The 14,151-nt window shown below is 45.5% G+C and overlaps 1 protein-coding gene across 10 annotated transcripts in view; it reads left to right on the forward strand.

The window, feature by feature from the left end:
- The window catches only part of HDAC5 (histone deacetylase 5), a 2,156,790-nt gene that overhangs the window by 1,916,687 nt on the left and 225,952 nt on the right, over nucleotides 1-14,151 (forward strand). The window lies entirely within an intron of this gene.

Raw genomic sequence — 14,151 nt, forward strand, 5'->3', positions numbered from 1 at the left:
ATAGAGTAAATATGATGGCAAGTCCAGTCCCTGGGATCCTCTACACCCTGTAGTGTATTGAGACCTACGTGGTGTTGAATTTCTCATATCATCAATTGGAATACTAGAGCAGTTGGAAACCATCTGAACCTGAGATGGTCTAGCCTTCGCTTTTACCCAAATCTTGTCAGTCCCTCCCACACTGTATTCCCCCCCCCTTCGCCTCATACTCAAAACCTGTACAAAGTCAGTTTATCCCCATCATTTTTTGTATTTTCCTAAAACTTGGAAATTTATTTACTTTCATTGAATGACTACCATAGAGTAGTAATTTTCATATAACCATGTAATTTTGTTGCATCTGGAACTGGGATGGTTTCTTATTATAAATAAGTACTTTTTCTTTGCGAGCGGTGCCAGTTGTCTAGAAGTTTGACCACTGGGGTTTGAATGACGTAGATCAGGAATTTCAAAGGCTTCTGTAGTTAATTGCTAGCATGTTTGAAGGTGAAGCACAGTACGTTTGGTATGTTCTCAACCTGTTTTTACTCTTGTTAGGAAACCATTTTTCTTTTCGTTGCTTTCCCATTTCATTTAATGCCCACCTGAATATCTATCAACTGTGTGAACATGAGTTATTTTTAGTGAGCAAGATCCTTTTACTTTTAGTCATTTGCTTACCTCATTTCTTTTTGAGAACACTGGAGAGCAACTCGGGCTATCCTTATTTTACCCTTGGTGAGTGGTGCCCAGTACACCATTGAAGACTACTCTGCAGCAATATGATCTCTTATGGACAGTAGTGCAGGGGAATCCTGACCCGCTTTCTTTTTATTATATGGGCATTTATTGGGATCTATGTGATTTCTATGCAGCATGAAAATGGTGAATCCGAACATAGCGAATTCAAAAATCACACTTGTTAGGGAGATTTATCATTTTTATTCTTCATCCTCTCTCCTAGTGAGAACCCCCACCACTTTTTACTGGACTTTTGGACCCTTTTCTCTCAACCCTGAATAAGTGGATCCTTTTCCACTCATTCATTCGTGTGGGGTCTGTCTTTTGGAACTGTATTCTGCTTGCCCCATAGCTCGTAAAGGCATCTGTGTTTTACTACTGCAGCACACAGCTCCTTATGGGCAGTGTTGCTGGGAACCCTTAGGTCCCTCCTTAAAATTATTTTTCTATATCCCCGAGTAACTACCGTTCTTAAGAGTATCTCTCCCAAAACTCTATAGTCTGAGAGATTCTCACACACCACCTTCAGTGGAGTGCCAACGGGATACCTAGTTATCCCCCTTCGCTCTACTCCTGTGACTTTTTAGTCACATAGACTATCTCCTAGTTATGGCTGGTGGCAGTGGACGGGTTCTACCAACTGTTGTATAGTTTTTATACCGCAAGCTATTTTCATAGCCTCGGTAGTGCATAATAGGGGTGTAAAGACAGAGGGGTGTATCTGTACTCCTGCCCTATATATGGCAGAGTAGAAGCACAGAGCACCCCAGCCAAGATTCCCTATCCGGTAGCAATGGACGAGCAATCAAGGCTTAAGCTCTCAGAAGGTGATGCAGGCTGGTTCTTAAGTACAGTGTAGTCCCTGAGCCCCCAACAAAGGAATGTCCACACACTGTTATGTGATAGCACAGTTATTTATATAAATAGGGTTCAATATATATACACAATCAATAATGCACTTTGTGCTTTGGCAAATCTTATTGTAAATATGTACAATATGTATGTGGTACCACAGTTCACTCTTGACACCTTTATAATGCACCAACTGCTGACAGTTTCAATGGCATACAAATCAATCAGTAATGTGAATCAACATCAGACATGGGAAGGAAGACCAGTTATGTTAAGCAAATGGCAGAATAGTACTTTAGCTGCTAAGTCATAGGATCCTGCCACCTGGGCAACCTGTAAATAAAGTGTATCCACAATCCCAGTCCATATATGTTTAAAATAGTCTTTGTTTCCTGCTAAAATGTTCTACTACCTCAATGTACCCAAGTTTAGCAGAGTTTCTTTGGCGGTTCCTCGACAGATCTCTCGTGGGTGAACTCCCTTTAAAGAAGGCGATGAAAGGTGTCCTTGCGATAGCAACTTTGATCTTTGCGGTGCTCGTCAACGATCAGTCATGGACGTCCTATGAAGATGAGGCATGCGGTGCGCCTAGATGACAGGAGTTTTTTGCTGCAAATATGCCTTGATGAAGAACGTAGGCCCGGCAGTGGGCGTCTGGTGTCGGCCTTAGTGTGGATAATCGTGACTCAACCACGGCTGGCTTTCGGATCTTCGTTGGTCTTTGTGGACTTCTGATGGCGGGAAACCCATCAGCGGATTCTCCTTGGTTCGTCAACGACCTCGACTTTCTCCGGCGGGACAAATCGATCGACGGTGCTGGTAAAGGGGGTCCTTTGTTTCAACGTCTTAGGCAATGGGGGAGCCTTGAGGCTGCAGTCGTTGAGCAGCACAGCGTCAAGCTGTCCTGGCTTCTGGGCAACACGACTAGATAGGCTTCCAGCGGTTACGGCGGTCCTCCGAGCCCTAACCGACGACCATGGACTTCAATGTCCAGGTGCTTCACTTCCGATTCCTCGGCGGTCCCAGTCTCCGGTCGACAGTCTTTCAAGACTGGCTTCCAAGGTGCCTTGGTGAAGATTAGCTTTTACACGATGTTCCCTCGTAGCTCGGGACAAGGTCTCCTAGCCAGGTCCTCTCTTGGATCAGTCCTTGACAGACACGACAGCTTTCAGATTTCGATGACAGCAAGCAGCAGCAAGTTTCGACTTCAGCTTCTGAACAAACATGGTAAAGGAGAGATCCCCAGATATACTGTTCTGTCTCTCACTCACATTGCTGAGCCAGGCTCAGGCAGCCAATCATTCAGAAGGGCATTCATGCAGGCAGGCGGCCAGTCAGGCTCACAGTGCATTCAGGCCATTCACTTCCACTCAGACACCCATAACAAGGAATGTGGATTGGAATGTGGACTGTGGATTGGGACAAGCATCGAGCCATTCAGCACACTGCACTGCATTCATGTCTGTTTCAGGCAGGGCTGTCTCATTCTTTGTGTCACACACACAGAAACCAGACACCCATAACATGAAATGCATATTAGTCACACACTCAGTCAGGGCTTCCCAGGACTTTGGGAATACAAGGCAACAGGTAATAGAAACCAAGAGGCCACAGAGGCCATCTTGTCTCCTATCAGGAATTCACTGATTCCTATGGCAGGGCCTGGGTATCCAAAAATGAAGGACACTCAGAGCACCTGTCAAATACAGTATGGAGCTGCCACCAGCCTATCCCTTGTTCTGTGGGCCACACACAAGTGCCCAAAAACATACACTAGGGGTACAGGGTTGTACCCCCAACCATGGGTGTCATAAGGGTATCCCAAGGGTCTGTTCATCACAACCAAAAAGAGAAAGAGCTGCACTGCCAAGAGTCCCACATGGACTCCTGTGCAGAAAACAACACAGAACACACATAAGGGAGTACAGGACAAAGACGTGGAGACCCTGTCCCTCCAATGCATTTCCAGCATCACAAGGGGCACTACCGAGTAAGTACCAACTTGGGGCCTCCCTTCTTTTGCCATTACTAGCATGGTTGTTCTTGGTTAACCCTTCTTCTGACGTTCTGTGAGGGGGAGGTCAGTGTGTGTGTGTGTGTGTTTTGCCTTTGGTGGGAAACCGTGGGTGTCCCCGCCTAGGCTCCAGAGTGTCTGGGGAGGAGTTTTTCACCCCCCTGACCTTTGTCTGGCAGAGTGCCTGAATAGAACCAGCTCCCACAGGGGGTCTGGCTATCCTGATTGGACAACCAAACGCCCCTTTCTGTAAAATGCTAAGAGAGATTGCAGAGGAGATTGTTCTGGAACTATATAAAAGGTGAGGCTTCTGGAGTGAAAAGCTAGTCGACCACTGGAAGCGGAAGATGACCAGAGACGCCCGCAGACCCTTTGCAACACCGTGAAGTGACATCTGCTGTCCTGGCACCGTCTCCTGTGTGACGGATGAGTTCCGAAGTGGAAGACTCCTTCCCTTTGGCTGGTGGGAACAACCAGTCCCAAGACAAACGTAATTGAGCCAACTCCCGAGGTCCTAGGAGTTTCCAGAGCTGCAGAACCCCAATACCACAAGACCTGCTGCTCATTTTCAGTGCATTGTCTTGGAAAGGCTGAATCCGCCCAAATCTTTGCTGAATCCGTATGGACATTCCAGAGATCCAATCCAACTTGCCCAAACTCCCTCATCAGAGTGTGGGACTGCAGGAAGCGAAGAAGATTGACTGGGCGATCCGTGTCCTTTGTTGGTGCTGCAGAAAAGGTGCCAAAACCGCAGAGTGAACCAAGATGTTGCCGAAAGTCGGGCTACCGGTCCTCCTTCGAGACTGCTAGAGATCCCGTCTATTGTCCTGCCTTCAGTCATCAGACCAAGGAATCCGGAGGTTGGGTCCAGAGATGCAGCTTCGCGGAGCATCCAGCACAAAAATGTTCTTCTAACCTAAGGTACGGTGGAGAAAAAGGTATTGTTTACATGATTCCAAGAAGTCGTTCCAGAGCGTTGGAGTGCACCTAGAGGTCTCCAGGTTCACCCCCTCTTAACTCTGACTCAAGCCGCTGCTTGTGTCCCTTCATCCAGTCCTTTTACAGGTCTCTCTTGTTAGTTAACTTGCTGCTTCTATAATACTAGAGACTAGAAGAAATCCTCAAGAACTCTTCGTATTCTACTGCCTGTCAAGACTTTGAGCCCTCGCCGAACTGCCTTCAGCTAGGGTTATGCTTTGGAACTTAAGACTTACTGGGCGAATAAACCCTCTAGAACCTTAAACCAGGCTAATGTTACACTAACTAACCATTTTGCTCCCTTTAAGTGACTTTACTATATGGGTTTGCAGAGTAAAAGTATTACCATGTGAACTGTTAGAATCTGCAGGTGCGCTTAATATTTTATTTTTATTTATTTATTTCATTTGTTACACGCCCCGACCCTTAGGTGTCACGGCGAGGTACAGACAGCTTAATATTTACTTGTACAAAGGTTACGATGATACAGGTAAAAAGACAGTAGGCCAAGTGGCTAATAACGGAATAGTTACAAAAATAGCAAACAAAGAGCACTTATGTAGGTCCTGCATCATTCAAATATGTAATGTAGGCCTATGTTAACTAGATATGGACAGGGAGTCTTGGTCCATCAGTATTGGTTGAACAACCAAGTTTTCAGTACTTTTTTGAAGCTTGCAATGGATTATTCATTTTTAATACTGAGTGGAAGGGAGCTCCATAAAATAGGAGCAAGGACTTTAAAACTATTCCCTCTTTTTTTGTTAATAGCATTATTGAGGTAGCTGGGAGCTTTATTAGTGAGGCATTTGTGTACAGTACATAGAGTTTTGAAAATGATCCTAGTTTTGATGGGCAGCCAATGGTTTTCTCGCCTGATGTTAAAGATGTGGTCTGATTTCTTTATACCTAGTGCCGCTCTAAGGGCTTTATTCTGTAACAGTTGTAGTTTACTTATGTTGGTGTTGGAAGTTCCTAGTAATAATACATTGCAATAGTCAAGCTTAGTTAATATTAGTGCTCTGGCTAGAGTTATACAATTGGATGGGGTGAGGAATTGACGACTTAAAGCAATGAGTTTAGCTGTGTATGCTGTGGAGGATGAGAGTGCTGAAATGTGTTTATTCATAGTGAGATTAGCATCTAGATAGACAGCAAGGGTTTTAACTTGTTTGAGAACTGGTATCAAGGTGCCGTCGATGTTGATAACTGTGTAGTCTGGATGAAGTGACCCTAGTCTAGATTGGGATCCTACAATGAGAGCCTGTCTTTTCATCATTGAGACAGAGGCTGTTTATCGCCATCCAATTTTGAATGATGGTATAGATTTTGTTAATGGTTTGGGTATCTTGGGCATAGTTCCTAGTAATGGAGATAAGGATCTGGGTCTCATCTGCAAAGTTTGTGTAGATGACACCCATATCGTCTAGTGCTGAGAATAGAAGTTTGGTATAGGCATTGTAGAGGGTGGGAGATGGGCAAGATCCTTGGGGTACTCCGACGGGGACAGCAGTGGGATCTGCTGCATCTTTCCCAATGGCGATTCTGGAAGTACCTTCCGCTAGAAATTATTTAATCCAAAGGGTGGCGTTATTCGAGAAGCTGAAGTCTTTAGCTAATGTCTTGCTGAGTTTATCATGATCTACGAGGTCGAACGTTGCTGATAAATCTAAAAGCAGTAATATGGCCATTTTTCCTGAGTCTCTTATTGTGTCTATTTGAATTTTCAGGTCGGTAAGCACGGTTTCCGTACTATGTTTCGGCCTGAACCCAGATTGTCTAGTTCCATGAAGTTTGTTTTGTTCGAGATGGGCTTGTATTTGGTTATACGCTATTTTATCAATGATTTTTAGAAGAAATGGGACCGTAGTAATGGGCCTATAGTTAGTTGGAATAGGGGGGGTCTAGCGTTGGCTTTTTTAATAGTGGCATGACCCAGGCTTCTTTAATGCTTGCTAGGACTAAATTGGAACTGAATGATGCATTAACAAAGTTGGTGATGATAGGGGTGAGAGTGGGGGCACATAGTTTAACTAGATGGGCAGGAAAGTTATCCCCTTTGCAGTTTGAAGCTTTCAATTTAGCTATGGTATTAAGCACTACTTCTTGAGAGACTGATGAGAAGTGGAAGGTGGGGGTGTTACAAGCTATGGGATTCCTAATTGCGTCCGTCATGGTATGTTTTTTCGCTAATGTTGTTCTTTTAATGGTGATTTTGTTTTGTAATAACTTAATTTTAGTGGCAAGGGCATCTTGGATGGTAGTGCACCATTCTTTACTAGGTTGAACAAGATTGATGATGGGGATGGGGTTTTCCAACTCTTTGAGGATAGAGAAGAGTTCTTTTGAGTCAGAAGAAGCATTACTAATCCTGGTATTAAGCGCATTTGCTTTGTGTGCAATGATTGCTGCTTTATAAGTTTTATTTGCAGAGTTAAAGGCGTCAGCTGCATCGGGAGTACGAGATTTGTTGTAGAGGTGTTCCAGCGAGCGTTTGGTCCGCCTTAGTGAAACTAGTTCCTCATTGAACCAGAAAGAAGTTTTTTTATCAGATCGTCTGGTTTTGGTGACACAAGGTGCTAAGATATTTATTGTGTTTGTGAGACAGGTATGGTAGGTCTGCAAGAGAACATGGGTTTTCATTAGTAATCAATTTATCTGTGAGGGTGTTCTTTAGGATTGGATTCAGGTTTCCAGCTAAAAGTTTGCAAATATTCCTTGTTACATAAGTATCTAATGTTTTAGGCTTAGGTAATTCTAGATCATTACACCTGATAGTGAATTTAATTCTGTGGTGATCTGTCCAATGCAAAGGTGTGATCGTTTCTATGGAGACTGGGGTATTAAGTGATAGTACCCAATCCAGCGTTCTCCCTTTAATGTGGGTGGACGCATTCTCAAGTTGTGTGAACAACATATCTTTGAGAGCATTGTATAGGGCTTCTGCTTTATGGTCAAGGCTGTCATTGAATCCGAGTTTCAGGTCGCTGACGACAATACATTTTGTCTTAGGTTTGATGAATGGGGTTAGTAATAATGGTTTATCTAGTTCAGGCTGAGAGTTGTTATTAGGTGCTCTGTATATAGTTGCTATGTTGATAGTAGTTTTAAGATTAGTTGCAAGTTTAGTAAGTAAAATTTCATATCCATCTCGATTGGGCAGGCTCTAAGTTTAAGGTGACTTTTGGCGATACTAGCTACTCCCCCACCAACTGATTTGGTTCTGTCTGTTCTCAGGATGGTGTAGTTAGGTGGACTAGCTATGTATGGTAAGAGTGGGTCCAGAGGCTTGATGTAGCCAGGTTCTGTCACTATGAGCATAACAAGTCCTTGTTCAATTATATAATCATGTATTTCTGGAGCATGAGTAGCTATAGACCGTGCATTGATGAGTGCTAATATGAGTTCAGTCAGGGGTTGAGACTGGAGTGTGAGTAATACATGTGTGTTGTTGCCATTGTATGGGGCAATTTGAAGCTTGGTGCTGTTAGTAGGTTCTATTTTGGGGACAGTGGGTAGGTGATCCTCTGTGGTATTAGTAAGGGTGGTTTTGGTTAGGGTGGAGGCTTCGGCGGGGATGCATTGCTTAGTTTGTGCCCTGAGCCATTGAGTTCTAGTACTTAACGGCAATAGGTTCAGTTTTAGTTGTTGCATATTAGATTGGTCTTTATTTCGGTGGTGTGGGATAGTGTATGTCCGTGAGCCAAGTCGGTCACGTCTCCGTGTACCTAGGCTCAGGTAGGAATTCCTTATAGGTTTGTTTTGCACAGTGAAGATACATAGTACAGAGGCAGTTCTGGATTTTTGGTTGCTTTTTAATACAGTAGGGCAGTAATTTTGATCCTGGAGGGGTTGGAATGGCTTAGTAATGGGAAGGAATGGGGTAGGACAGGGGATAGGGTGGTGTCTAGGGCATGCTATTCTGCTAAGACCATTTAGATGGTTACGGAAGTTGGAGCCTGTGCATGGCACATACATAGGTATAATACAGAATGGGAGCATGATGAGAGATACCCAACCTGTCATAACTACTTGTTAGTAGTGGATAGTCAGTGTTAATAGAGGTCTGCTAATACAGCTGTTGTATATCAGGATAAGCAGCTTCATATAAAATGGGATGACCTGAGATGATTAGCTATGCAAGATAATTACTTAAATATATGCAGAATTGTAGCTGCGAGTAAGTTTCTAAGCACATCGTATTTGTAAACAATCTGAGTAATGGGACAAGCTGCAGATGCATTTGCAGGGTAATACTTGGACCACGAGTTTTCTAGTTGTATACACACAGTTTAGTTAATTACGTGAGTGCCCCCGTAGTGAAAATGGGCAACGTGTTTAAGGCATAATAGGAAAAAATACAAAATAATTTGTCACAGACTTCAGGCACATTGAGTAGCATAGATACACCGATAATACTATAACATTGTCTTTTCCCTTTCTAACGTTGCTACAAATGTAACCGTAAACAAACACAAAAGTGAAAGTGCCCTTTAAAGTTCATGCTGAAGCGTTCACGTGTAAACGTCTAAAGTATTTAAAGTTATGCAGGTGTATATATAATAAATATATAATTTTATATAAATTATAAGTGTAAGAGTTGCTTTGATGTGCATGTCTAGCTAAGGCTCAGTGTACTTACCTACAGCTCAGATCTTCCTCTTAAGGTACGCCTTACTGTTCTGCCACTCTACCAATGTCCTGAGTTAGTACAGACTGATACCCAGAGTTAGAGATCTAAAAACCACTGCGATAGCTTACTGAAGTCTTACTACCAGTGGGACATTAGGAAAACGTCCCTAACAGTGCTGAGCAATGAACACATAAATCCCTTTCCCGGTATCCCGCATCCCCTACCCCTCCCCGCACACTTACCTTTTCGGCGGCACACACAGAAGTGTGCCGCCGACTCTCCTCTTTCTGTGCGGTCTCAGTTCCCTCCCACTAACATAGGTCAGAGCTGGCCCCATAGGGGTCCCTTTTTCTGGGTTATTTTGTTTTGTATTTTTCTTTGTCCCCTGCAACCCTAGATGCCCATTATGCCGAACAAGAGGAGCAGGGGTGTAGAGTACTCTCCCGAGACCCAGCAGTGCTAAGCTCTCATGACGTGCTCTAGGCGAAGCACAATGCGTGGAGAAAGGGGGAGGGTTTGGTGTGAGAGAGCAACGGAGACGGAAGCAGATCCTGCCGCTCCTCCTGATGCCAGAGAGTAAGATCTCTCCCAAAGATTATACACTGTGTGACCAGCAAGAGGCAACTTGACATCAGTGGCAGTGAATCAACTGCCACCTGTATATAGTTAATGCAGCGGTACAAAGAAGTGAAATAACCATTAAGAAGGTCTGTTTATTTCACAATATAAATGGCGATGAGGATTTAACTGAGACCCCCATGACCAACACAATGCAAGGTGCAACGCCACTCCCGTCGTTCCTAGAAACTCCAGGTAGGCCCCTAATTCCATGGAGTCAGTGGGAGCCCTTGTTTGTGACAAATGTCAACGTGCTGGGTGGTGTGGATTTCACCGCTGCGAGGAAGAGGGCGATGCTTCTCAATGCATTGGGAGTGGAAGGCCAAAGGATGTTCGCCAGAACTGATCGCGGATGACAATGATAATGTGTACAAGGAAGCCATGAAGAAGACCGGAGCCTGCTGAGCCAGTGGACGAGTATGTCACGAAATTGCACAAATTGGCGGTGCTTGCAATTTTGGTAACAATGCATGAAACATGATCTGCAACACGCTCACAGTACACACGAACAGCAGGAAAGTTCAGGACAGATTTATCCTGGAGAAAGAACTACAAAGGCTGTGGAAAAAGCGAGGGCTGTGGAAGAGAATAACTGCAGGCATAGGGAGTCGGCCGGCAGCCCAGTGGCCACTGAGTGCAGGCAGTAATGTTTAAAGGGAGGAAAGAGAAACAACCCTCTGAATTCAAAGAGGAGACGTGGAGTAAAAGGGAAGTCCTCAAATGCCATAGATGTGCCAGTAGACCGCACTTGATCAATGACAGGGAATGTCTGCCGAGAAACGAAGTGTTCCAACTGCAAGAGGCTTGGTCATATTGCAGTCGCATTCAAGTGGCGCAGAAAGAAAGTGACTTCCGTCCAAGCAGAAGGAGAAGGTGGAAACAGTTCATCCGAAGAAGAGAGGCCCACCATAATAATGGTCAACAGCTCAAGAGCCAGGAGAGAAAAGCTGCATTGTATCATTAAGGAGACGAGAGTGATAGCCGACTCTGGATCGGATCTGACAATACTACCCATCCACACATATAAGGAAATGGTAGGAAAATATGAGGTAGAAGTGTTAAGCACTAGACACGCGTCCACCGTGTTCAGAGGCGCCTCTGTACGTCTAGTAGGGTATGCCAACTGCGCCATCGAGTTCAAAGGGAGAGAAACCAGGACCAGAGTTTACTTTGCAAAAGAAGGCCCAGCGGTTTTAGGATGGGACTATCAAGCCAAACTCAAAATCAAGCTCAACCCCAGCAAGGAGAACCAGGTGATGTTGGTAAAGGCTGGAGGAGCGCCGGTGTCGAGATTTCCCCAAGTTGTTCTTCTCAGGGTCTGGACGTATTAAGAATTATATGCACAAGATAATGGTCAGAGCCAATGCAGTGCCTGTAAAGCACAAAGTACGTCCAGTGCCAGGGACGGTAAGAAGTGTGTTGAAGCTGAAACTGGAAAAGATGGTAAGGGAGGGCACCATTGAAGAAGGCGAGACGTCCAGTGGTTGAGCCCAGTGGTGGTGTTTAAAAAAGCAGAATTAAAACTATTTGAGGGTTTGCATAGACCTTCCCAGTCTAAGTTTGGCGGTCATTACAGACAACTACCCCCTCCCCAGCCTAAACAAACTGATACTAATGATGAAGGAAGCCAAGAGCATTTTCCAAGTTGGACATGAGAGACGCCCATCATCAAATACACCTGCACAAAGAATTAAGGCCTGTCACTGTGGTTATCACCCCGTTCGGCACATATCAGTTTACAAGGATGCCATTTGGGTTATCATCTGCAGCTTCTGCATTCCAGTGGATGATGGACTTGTTGCTACGTGACGTTGGCAACTTCTCATATTTCCAAGATGACTTCTTGGTATATGCAGAAGGCGACCAGACTCAATGCATTGCTGAGAAAAGTTCTCACAATGTTACGAGAGGCAGGGGTGAAGCTGAGGTATGACAAATTGGTACTGCGAGCCAAGGAAGTGGACTACCTACAGCAAGGGAATCGGTCCCAAGAAGATCCTGTTACAAACCATCATAAAAGCTCCCGCTACTGGAAGCAAGGATGAATTACGATCATTGCTGGGACTTGCCGAATGCTTCACTAAATTTGTCCCAAACGTCTCAGAGGTCACTGCAGCGCTGAGACAATTGCTCAAGAAAGGAGACAAATTTGCATGGGCGCAGGATCAGAAGTTGGCATTTGAATCCATAAAGGGAAGGACTGTGCCTGCAACCATTCAATCCCAAGTGCGATAGTCATCACCACTGATGCTACTGCGTATGGCTTAGGAGCTGTGCTGACTCAAAAGAGGGGAGATGCAGAAAACAGTGTCATTTGCATCCAAGGTATTGTCCACCACAGAAATACATTATTCAACTTGGCAAAAGGAGATGTTAGCATGTGCGTGGGAAGTAGAACATTTCAGGACATACATATGGGGCACGAAGTTCAAGTTAGTCACAGATCACAAACCGTTGATCCATATGTTGAGCCCGGGAGGGACAAAAAACGTCCAGGTCACGACTGGCAGGCAGTGCAGTGAAAATACAAAAGTATACATACGAAATGGCGCATATCGTTGTTTGGAAAAAAGCCCAAGCAGATTTTATGTCAAGCAGACGGCTATCACGTTCCTTTAGGAGGTGGGTCTGGTGGTGTCAATCCAAGACCTTAAGAGCAGATACCTTCTAAAATGAGGAAGAGCCATTGTAAGGAGGAATCAAGCAAATATCCCACAATGGTGCTGCTCACTGCATGTGTTAGGAGGGGCTGGCTTGAGGAAAGGGCCATCCCGGAAGGCATGAGGCCATACTGGAAAGTGGCAGAAGAAATTCTTGAAGCAGGATTGTTGATCAAAGGTGGCCAAGTGATTCCGCCATTGGGCATGAGAAAGATCATCCTATGCAGGGCCCATTCTGGGCATTTAGGGAGCACCATGGCACGCCACGTGTTGCAAGACGCATACTGGTGGCCCGCCATGGATCAATCCTCCTTTCTCCTCTTTCTATCCGATCACACCTGACCATGTTTCTAGACAAGTCTGATCTATGAAAGTGTTGTCCAAACAGGTGCTCCCCTGCTCCTCCAGAACCATCATGGACCACATTGTCACCCTCGTTCTGCCTTTGCCGATTTCTGCACTAACTCTTTTGCCACTGGAATCTTCCCCTGACCCCTAAAGCACTCCTTTGTGCACCCACTCCTGAAAAAACCTTCCGCCAACCCTTCCTGTCCTGTAAACTACCGCCACGAACTCTGTCACTCCTTTCCTGGGCAAACTCCTGGAAAAGCTGGGCATCTCCCAGTGTACTCTCCACACTGAATTTATTAGTGGTCTCCATGACCATCAGTCGGGCTTCAGAGTAGCATTAGACACGGAAACTGCTCTCCTGAACACCCGTGAAGATTTTCTCACTAATCTCGACTCTAGCCTTCCTTCTGTCCTCATCCTCCTTGATCTGTCCTCTTCTTTCGGCACGGTCAATCATGCCATCCCGGTCAATCGTCTCTCTGAGAACCTGGGCATCACAGATCAGGCCCTGGCTTGGTTGACCTCCTTCCACCTGGACCGACCCTCCCAGATCCAACTTGGGTCCTTCCTCTCCACAACCTCTCTCTCCACGTGTGGTGTTCCCCAGGGCTTTAACCGCTCACCCTGGCTTTTCAACATGCCTAGCTCCCTTGGTTTACCTCATCTCTACCTTCTCCTCTCTAACTTTCAGTGTTATGCAGATGACACTTCGCTCTCCTCTGCCCTCATTCCTGACTGTCTATCCGTGATTCAGGAGTGGTGCACCTCCAATGATCTCTGCCTTCATACCAGTAAGACTGAGATCCTTCTCGTTGGGACCCCTGCTCCCGCTTTCCCTCTTTCACTATGGCTGCCCTCCTTGGGACCTCTTCCTACCCATTCCTGTTAGGCAAAAAACCTTGGTGTCATCTTCGACTCCGCTCTCTCCTTGTCTTCTCACATCATAGACCTTGCTAAGAAGTCCTACCACCAGCTGCACCTCCTCAGAGGTATTCTTCCTTTTCTCACTTTCCCCCAGAAGCTCTCTGTCTACAGAGCCCTGGTTCTCTGTAGGCTTGGCTACTGCAACAGCCTCTTTCTCAATCTGCCTTCCTCTACCCTCTGCAACTAATCCAGAACAGGACTGCGAGACAGGTCCTTGGCCTCAAGCCCAGGGATCATATACCTCGAGCCCTGAAATCTCTCCACTGGCTCCTGGTGGCTGCAAGGATCAGGTTCGAGACCCTCTGCATCGTCCACAAGGCTTTCTGGGGCCGCGGTCTGCACTACATCCAACTCTCTCTTCCTAAACACTTTCCTTCTAGAGCCCTTCGCTCAGCCACCTC

This window comes from Ambystoma mexicanum, chromosome 13 (assembly GCF_040938575.1).
Source record: "Ambystoma mexicanum isolate Mex_15411 chromosome 13, UKY_AmexF1_1, whole genome shotgun sequence".
In the NCBI taxonomy this organism is placed as follows: domain Eukaryota; kingdom Metazoa; phylum Chordata; class Amphibia; order Caudata; family Ambystomatidae; genus Ambystoma; species Ambystoma mexicanum.